Source organism: Humulus lupulus, chromosome 4 (genome assembly GCF_963169125.1).
Source record: "Humulus lupulus chromosome 4, drHumLupu1.1, whole genome shotgun sequence".
In the NCBI taxonomy this organism is placed as follows: Eukaryota; Viridiplantae; Streptophyta; class Magnoliopsida; order Rosales; family Cannabaceae; genus Humulus; species Humulus lupulus.
The window spans coordinates 203,456,232-203,463,320 of record NC_084796.1 but is presented as its reverse complement, the minus strand read 5'-3'; the positions used below and the strand labels follow the sequence as shown (position 1 = coordinate 203,463,320).

The following is a 7,089-nucleotide window of genomic DNA, read 5'->3' as shown; positions in this document are numbered from 1 at the left end:
TGTATTTAATTGGCTGAAACATATGATTAATATGTATGCATACTTGTATTATCTAAAGTATGCTTATCTGTATCTGTTTGTCTGGTTATCTGAATATCTGGTAAGGCCTTGACTAATTAGTCAAGGGTGAAAATGGTGCGTTGTGTGCTGGTTGAGAGGCTTAGGCCTAAACAGGGACGTACTATTACGTTGGTCGACCCTGTGGTCGTTTGGAAAACAAAACGCTTGGCTAGCTCTATGGCTAGTTACTCAGAGCTAGGGCATAGGGCCCCGGGTGACTCTATGGTCACATAGCTAGGGCAAAGGGCCCCGGATTGACTCTATGGTCATCTATTCAGGGCAGCGGGCCCCATAATGATCCTATGATCATTTATTTGTAATTGTATGCATGCATGAGTAGGTTATTACTGCTGGGCATGCTAGATATGCATCTAGAATCTATAGTTACTGTTCATGCACATGTTTAAGTTTTCTTGCTGAGCCTTGGCTCACGGGTGCTATGTGCTACAAGTAAGGAGAAAAGAAAGTTAGACCAGCCATGAGTTGGAGAGCTTTGGTGGTAGTGTGTACATATGCGGCTGCTCAACCACCACGGCTGAGGATATCTTAGAGGAACTAGGGTTGTATCCCTTATATTTCCGTTTAGGCCGGCTGGTTGTAACTTTTGACTTGTATATAACCTTCTAAACATTTGTTTATATTATTTTGGGATCTCATGTATGTACTAAAATTATAAATTAAAAGTCAATGTTTCCTTTTGACCAAAATTTTTAACCCTAACCCTTGACATTAACCTTAGTTACACGTTTATAACCAAATGACTTGATTAGCAAGTCTGACACTATTTAAAGTACACAGTGTAACGATCCTGGATTAGGAGGACGTTACAGTAATCTACTACTACAAGCACACACTAGTATATTCGTGTTATAGCCAAGAAAGGAAAGGCTAACTTACTTGGAGTCCTTAGTTCTCAACTAGATCCTTAATATCACTATTTGTTTTTCCCTTTGGCTGTTATTGTAATTAGTACAGTGTACTAGGATTAAACTATGACATATTCTTATAACTAATATTCTACAATAGCTGCATGCAATAAACTCTCAGGGACTCTATATTGTAGCCTCTTATACATTTCATAGTGTATAAGGCTGGGTTTTCTTTTCAGTCTTTAAGTTATCGTAGGAAAACCAGCCTCACCATAACACACTCTCTGTACCATGTGTTTTAATATTATTTCAATAAAGAACTCTCTTATTTGATAACTTGTACTTTGGTTTTAGAAAAGGGATTAGAAAAATAACATAACTAATCAATCTTTTACGAAGTTCACCGCTTTCTATCATATACCAAAATACAGCTTTTTGACCCTTTAACTATTATTATCTGACAAAGTTACCCTTTTTTCATAAAGGTCCTTCATAACCTAAACTCCCATTTTTACCAAATTTTTTGTGATAACCTACCTAGAATCTCTTTTTGTGGCATTTTTTAAAAGAAGGGCGATTGGACCCTTAATTTATAAAATGGCAAAAATTACACTTTAGTTAACTCAAGCTGATTTTGGATTGGTTAAACCTCCAAATCCTTAGTAACCATTGTAAAAGAACCATTGTCCTTATTTCCAAAATTTTACTTTCACTGTTTGATTTAAAGTGATAAAGTCTCATTTTAAACTTTTACCATAATTTGAGTTTTTTGGCCAAAGCCCTTTAACTATCTTTCACGCATTATGTCTCATAAGGAGGGGAACTAGGCAAAAATCTCGCGTAAAATCTCGTTATGGTCCGAAATTACTCCTTTTAAGATTTTATGGCAAAATTAGAAAAAAAAAATTCTCTTGAACTGTGACACATTTTTCTCTTACATTTTACAGAGATTCTGATACATATCTTAACTAATTTCCTTAAAATTTTCATAATTTTTGGGATAGTAAAACTCATTCAAATAATTAAAGTAATCTGGGCAGTACATGCTGTCAATAAGTTTCTTCCAGATTTTAGGGCGAACTTTGAAAATTTGTTTCTCTTAAACCATAACATATTTTCCTCTAAAATTTTATAGGAACCCTTATACATGTATCAACTAACATCCCACCAAATTTCATATCTATATATTATTAAAACCCATTCAAAAGATAAAGAAATATGGGCAGTGCATGCTGCCCAGAGATTTTCCCGATTTGCATCACAATGCCAAAAAGTGCATAACCTGTGCTTAAAAATACCTTTTTGTGATTTTCCAAATCCTAACATCAAATACACTCAAAGAACTTCACAACTACATAAATTATTTTCACAAATATAGGCAGTAGGGTGCGATCTGACCCATTGGAAATCAGACCAGGAATTTTGGCATCATTCATTTTTACTCACACTTAACCACAACAAGCATTTCTAGCATAAACCCTAGCCCCATGCATACATTCAATTCATCATATCACGCAGTCTCAACCTTAGGCATAAAATAGACTCCAAAAACTATTGAAACACCCTATACAACCAGATCTACAAAAATCATCACAAAACTCAAATAAACAACGATAGATTTCTACCTTTTGAAGCTCTATCTTGGAGAGGTATTCCCTGGCTCTTCAAAAACTTCCCTTTGTGCTCTACACTCTCAAAACCAAGCCCCAAGTCCCACATGCTGATTTTTTTAAGAAATGATTAGGGTAGGAAGAACTTAGATGAGGGACAAGAACATGCAAACTTACAGAAACCTCTTACCTTGCCTTATTTGATCACAAAGGTGCTCAATCTTTGAGATCCAACTAGTGAAAGCTTCTCTTGAACCCTAAAATATAAGATCAATGCCATGCATGGCTATTAAATTACATGCAGGCATAAGGAAACCCTCTAGGGTTTCAGGTTTGAAGGGAAAGAGAAGAAAATGCACAAGGAGGTTTATACTTACACTACACAAGGATTTCTTCTTGAACTTCTTCCTTCTCCAATGGAGAAGATGAGTGTAGCTTGCTAAGAAAGGAGTTTGTTGCAGCAATGGAGGTTAGGGATATAGAGGGTTTTGGATTTGGGGAGAGAGTGATGGAGAGGAAGTGTTTGAGAGAAAAACAAAATGATTAAGCTCTTAACTTGTGAATAGGGTGAAACTCTTCATATTCTTGGCTCTTTGGGGTATGTTACCTAGCTCATGAGAGTACTAGGGTCTACCCCCAAGCCTTGCCGCCTATCTCTCTTTTTCTCTCTCTCTCTCTCTCTCTCTGCCCTTGAAATTTACCTTTATGCCCTTACTTATTTTACCCCACACCTAAAGAACTCAAGGGCCCTTTGGTAATTTTGTGCTCTAAATTTCCCTAAACTTTTAACCTATAGTTTTTAAATCTCCAAGCATAATTAAATACATTAATTTGTGACAAAAAAAATAAAATTTGTCACAATATCACATAATTTTGGCAATTATCACATATTGACCAAAATGCCATTAGAGGCCCGAGCAAAAAAAAAATTATTCTTAAGCCTAGTTGATTGGAATTCAAACCTCAATCATTCTCTTAATATTTATTGGCCCGACTATAAAGTCTCAGTTGCAAAAAATATTTTTATGCCATAGTAGTCCCCCATTTTATTTAAAACTGAGATTTTTCTACCATTAGGGTTTACCCCTTGGTCCAAGACCAATCTTTCTTTGCATAAGCCTAGACCATTTACCAGATCATCACAGCAGCTATAAAAATCATGAAATAACACAATTTCATATAATATCATTTATCAAAATAATATTCCACATAATTCTTCACCGACTCGAACCGTCTATTAACGTGTGTTCAAAACACGAGACGTCACACTTGATCTATACATTAATTTTAATTTTAGATTATCATTCACATAATCCAACCATATCAATACAAAACATACCAAAACTCAATAGGAAACGTACGTACCAATTCACTCAAATGACTGCCATGGTCGCAGATCCAGTGGTAAACAACCTTGCATTGCTTGGCATTCCAAAAGTCGATTGGACCCACGGTGCGGTCTACAAAACTATTATTCCAGTCCAATGCATCAGATATATAAGCTGATAAAGGAACAAAGCATCAAGCCCATTGCTAAACCAACTAGAAAAAAATACACAACTACGAATTAGCTCACCTGCAAGAAAATTGTGCAACCACTAACATTATTTGTATGGTGAGTCTAATACTTAAATAATGAGTTCTTTAGGTATCAAAAGCCCACAGACGCCGAGTTCTTTTTTGAAATGCCACTTGTCTCTATCAGGGAGTGAAGGTAATTGGTGCATACGTCAGTGCCAGTCTTCGGGCATAGAATGAACACGATGGCAATGAGTGCAAACTTTATAAGGAAGAGTGCATCAGGTTTGGTGGACTCTTTCAAGTCCTTCTCCAAAGCAGTCACTGATATCGTGTACCTTCCTGCCCCCAATAGCTCCTCAAGCTTTGAAATGTCTCTCACTCTCAATTACCACATGTTCCCCACCATATTTTACGGTCATAACATTGGAGAAGAGTCGGGAAGACAACTGGATGGACATGCCAAACAAATCCAATCTGCTTGTGGAAGGGTCAATGTGCTCAATGAGATAGCTGACTATCCGTGTGTCAATGTAAGGGCCCTCCTCCCTTATGAATGTGTCAAAACCGGCATTGAGAGCAACTTCCTTCTGCTCTAGGCTCAATAACTTTACAATGCGCGATAGCCTTTCAAATGGGCATTTTTCCAGAAACTCGATGCGACTCATCCGCCTCCAACGTATCCTCCTCCTCACCCACTTCAGACTATTTATCTTTCTCCTCCCCACCTTTCACATTCTTCTCCATAGGACCCATATCCTTTTTACTTAATTCTTCCTCCTATATGGGATCAACCCCACTCCACTATGCTTTCTCGTCCACTGGCATTGCCTTAAATTCTTTCTTCAAATTCTCCTTTGCCTGAAAATGAGAATTAATTCCTTCATTATCACTAGTACAAACAAGACAAGAATCGAATAAAAAATGAAAAATAAAACACATAGACAATGAGTAATATGAATTAGTACAAACCAATCTCTTTCTTAGTCATCTCCTTGTGTGCAGCCCAATAATCTTTATAATGTGCTTTGCTGCATAAATAAAAGTGAGTTAGCAAATTAAATTTTTAATTTTACAATATAGGTTTATCCATTAAAAGCAATGCATAAAAAGAAGAATAGGATATTTCTGCCATGCAACAACATTGTCCTTCTTTGGACTGATCTCCACGTTCTCGCTATCTGCCTTTCGCTTCTTCCTACTCTTTGGTGTCATGTATGCAAACCTATTAAGCATTATGGAATTTATCAATATACGAAATCTAATAATATAATACCAGACTTTCAATTTAATGCTTAATTTCCAATATAAGCTAATCCAACTAAGTACACAGATTAAAAGAAGTAGTACATGATACTACACTATGATATGAAAATAAAAATGGAAGAAAAAAAATAGCATAATTCAACTCACAGTCCTAGGGACAAAATAAACTCAATTGTATACAATTCTAACCAATTCTTTAACCAACAAAACTAATATTTACAAACAGAAGAAAACAAGGACACTATTAACATGTCCATGTTTACAGTACAATGTTGTAGGTCTACCTTAAATTCTTAAGAACAAATCAAGACAAAACAGAAAAAATATTTTGAAGCCACCTAAAACAAAGCCACAGAAACAGAACTTCATCTATTTATAGTTCTAATCATCTAAGACATAGAAAGCAACCCAAAACTTTTATTTTAATAACAATACATATCACAAAACCAAAAATTAAGTCAATAAACAGACCAAAAAAGAATGTCAAACGACCCAAACCAAACGAGTAAGCACATTATAAACACATTAAGGAAAATTCCTTGTTTATAATGTTCTTTAACCCAAAGCATTTATTCTAATAACAATACATATCACAAAACCAAATTTCAACGATAGAGACAGAGAAGAGATACAAATTTCAAAGAAAAAGAACATCGATACTTACTCAGCACTAACCATTTTTAAATTTTCTTTAGAAAAACCAAAAAAATGAGACACAAACAAAAAACAAGAACAACAAAATCAGTGGAAGAAATAACCGATTTAAAAGCCTAAAAACATGAATGAAAAATAAATTGAGAAACATTTTTAAAATACCTCAAAGTACACTCGGATAGATTGAAAAATCTTCCACTCTCTGACCTCCGATGCAAGACCTTCTTCTCAAAAACGAGAACAACAAAATCAGTGGAATAAATAAGCAATTTCAAATCCTAAAATCACGAATGAAAAAAAAAATTGAGAAATATTTTTAAAATACCTCAAAGTACACTTCGGTAGATTGAAAAATCTTCCACTCTTTGAACTCCGATGAAAGACCTTCTTCTCCACTGGTTACAGAGAAATGAAAAGTAACCAACAATATAAAAATGAGAGAAAATGGGATTATAGAACATAGTGGTGCAGTAGTGAAGAAATACAGAAAAAAATAGCTTGAAGTACAGTCTGGAACTCTACAAAAAATTTCACTCTTCAACCCTTTTGAAGAACTCCCTCGTAAAATGAAATTCTTCTCGATCGACTTGTTGCAGAGAAATGAAGAGCAACTCGATCGACTTGTTGCAGAGAAATGAAGACCAAAGAAACAAACGGGAGTACTGAAGGCAGTTCGTGGGCGATTTGAGTGAAATGGGTTAAGTGGATAGGCGGTTTTAAAAAAACTTTCACGTTTGTGTCAAGTACTTTTGATAAGATTGAGATTTTATTACCAAAAAAAAAAATTACACAATTTTTTAATATTAAACTTGCAACCGGTTGCCCTTCTATTTACTAAACCAATACCCTAGGTACCCCTATTTCCCTACCAATGTACCTATAACTAACCACCTTCCTTAGATTTACATCCAACGGTTACTTTTCTTTGACGGAACGCATTACGTTTTGCCAATGGCGGGACAAAATCCACCCCCTATTTATATATAAGGCTTAAATTAATACATTTGATGTAGCTATGATTACTACTACTTTGATTATCATCTTTTGCAATAGTGATCATTATTCAAAGCTACACAATGTCATTTAGAGTTGGCAACCACAAGCTTTATATG

The 7,089-nt window shown here is 35.3% G+C and overlaps 1 long non-coding RNA gene across 7 annotated transcripts; it reads right to left on the bottom strand.

Annotated features, from left to right (window-relative positions):
- Positions 1–2,239: 2,239 nt before the first annotated feature.
- Positions 2,240–6,747, bottom strand: LOC133831123 (uncharacterized). 7 transcript variants are annotated; one of them, XR_009892402.1, is made up of 5 exons: positions 6,500–6,739; positions 6,303–6,372; positions 6,140–6,201; positions 5,030–5,282; positions 2,240–4,918 (listed from the first exon to the last, which is right to left on the bottom strand). It is a non-coding gene; the product is annotated as an uncharacterized LOC133831123 (long non-coding RNA). The 7 variants fall into 7 exon arrangements; XR_009892401.1 differs by having other exon boundaries at positions 5,030–5,088; positions 5,201–5,282; positions 6,303–6,733; XR_009892403.1 differs by having other exon boundaries at positions 3,689–4,041; positions 4,116–4,918; positions 6,303–6,722.
- Positions 6,748–7,089: the final 342 nt, after the last annotated feature.